Below are 2,515 nucleotides of genomic sequence, written 5' to 3'. Positions count from 1 at the left end.
GGGAAATTTTATTAAGAGTTTTATTTTAAATGGCTTATAGATAAGATTGTCCATAAATTTAAGCTGCTAAAATCAATCAAAGACACATTTTAATTTGTGTGACCTGAATCTGTGTATCATATGTTTTAAACTTGTTGGTAGAAAGAAACTAAAAACATTTTATATGGTTGTGCTTAAGTTTACTGGTTAAACAAACTACACCATGTTAGATATTTAAGAGGTGTTTTCAAATACATGATTCTTAAAATTTATAGAAGGCATTGGACCTTCTGGTAAATGTTTTCTTAAGTTGTTAACTAATGGTTGAAACTGTTTGCTAAGTATTCATGCGATATTGCTATTGTCAGCAAGCGATCTAGGACTTGCTCCCTCATTTCTCTATTCTAAGCCCAACTTGTTCTTTCATTTATCTATTCTCTTCAAGGTAGGAAACTAATTCTATTATGAAGGAATCTGTAGGACGCACAATTTAATCTTTAGACCTTATAAAAGAGATGGCTAACATTTTTCTGTAATAGCATAGCCAAAATAAGAACTTAAATAATAATCTCATAGCTAGATTCACTTCGCCATCAGCAAAGTATACAGTAAGTAGAAAAAACCTCCCTTTCAGACCAAAGGGAAAGAAAGTTTTAAAGTGAGAATATAATTTTCCTCATGGGCATTGTCTACCTTAGAAAAACTACTACAGAACATGTCTGTGACTATAGACTTGTAGTTCAGGCCACCGAAGATTAGAGATGGGACACGGGCACTCCCTTGACTTGCATCCTCTGGTCTGCTTTAACACAAACCAGGAGGAAAAGAAAGCTCAGCATCAGAAGCAATGGGTGGCAGGCCTATTACTGGCTGATCTGTACAGTGATCTGCCCTCAAGGAGACCCAACAGGCCAGTCCACTGCAGTGGCTTTCAATGAGGTAAGCCTGGGCTTCAGCAGAAGTCAGCTTGTGAAGAGCCCTGGCAGCTCTGCCAAGAATTGGATCACTGGAAATGGACCTGCCCTGGAGTCGAAGGATGCCCAGGTCAGAGCCACAGATCTTATTGGCTCTAAGCTGAAAAGCCCTTCACTCAGCCCAACTTCCAAAGTGACACTGCAGCTGAGGGTGTGGTCAAGTAGGGTCAGCAACATTGTAGGCAGAACTGTAAATTTCTTGTTAGAGATGCCACCTGCCTTTACCTGGCCAGCTCTCCTCCCAGCCCAGCCAAGTAATGAAAGTCAACAGAGTGCCTTCCCCTAGGAGGTTCACACCTCCCTTAGGATGTACCCCATGTGAAGAGATAGGTAGGTCTGGGCCTCTTAACTTACAAGGCCTAAAGCCCACCAGATTATTATTAAGCCCCTTCTATCAGGTTCTATTTGCCTCTCAATCAGAAAAATTACTTGTAGCTTAGACAGCACCTTTCTTAGCTCCTCTAATAATGACTCTGTCCTTTGTTCTAGACCCTGTCTAGCGTACTTGGGCCTCATTCCTTTGTAATCATAACCTCTACTCTACCACCAATGGCTCTACTCCCAACCTGTGTGTACTGATGGTCCTCTTCCCCACTTAATGCTGTATAATTGTTCAAACCTGGTTAATGCCACTCTTAGGATCATTGGTTACTATCCTCACCCTGTCTTTTATGACCTTGTCTAAATATGATCAGAGTCGGCAAACTTGGAAGGCTTCCATAGCCTTGGCAACTCATGACGACAGCCTAGGGTGGTTACTGGCGCCATAAACTAGAGTGTCAATTTGTTGGGTCAATAACAGGAGCCACTGTGCACTTGCTCCTCATGTGGGATCTCTGTCCTTAATGTGCTGTACATTTTGATTTGATGCTATAACTAGTACTCAAACAGTATGTTTCACTTTGTGTGTCTATGTGAGTGCAAACTGTTGAAACCTTTATACTAAATTGATCTTCTGTATGTGAAGAGAATTGAAAATGAATCTTGATGCAAATGGAAGAGGAGAGGGAGCGGGAGAGGGGAGGGTTGCGGGTGGGAGGGAAGTTATGGGAGGGGGAAGCCACTGTAATCCATAAGCTGTACACTGGAAATTTATATTCATTAAATAAAAGTTAAAAAAAAATAAAATAAATCCATGACCTGACACCATCAAATTATTAGCGAACATTGGAGAAAGTCTGGAAGATATAGGTACTGGCAAAAACTCCTTAGAAAAGACCCCAGAGGCACAGGCAGTCAAAGCCAAAATTAACAATTGGGATTACATGAAATTGAGACGTTTCTGTACTTCAAAAGAAAGAGTCAGGAAAGTGAAGAGGCAACCAACAGAATGGGAAAAAATATTTGCAAACTATGCTACAGATAAAGGATTAATAACCAGAACCTACAAAGAGATCAAGAAACTCCACAACAACAGAACAAACAACCCACTTAAGAATGGGCCAAGGACCTCAACAGACATCTTTCGAAAGAGGAAATCCAAATGGCCAACGGACACATGAAAAAATGTTCAGATTACTAGCCATCAGGGAAATGCAAATCAAAACCACAATGAGGTTTCA

Source organism: Lepus europaeus (assembly GCF_033115175.1).
Source record: "Lepus europaeus isolate LE1 chromosome 21 unlocalized genomic scaffold, mLepTim1.pri SUPER_21_unloc_1, whole genome shotgun sequence".
In the NCBI taxonomy this organism is placed as follows: Eukaryota; Metazoa; Chordata; class Mammalia; order Lagomorpha; family Leporidae; genus Lepus; species Lepus europaeus.
Note: the sequence above shows the minus strand (reverse complement) of the source record.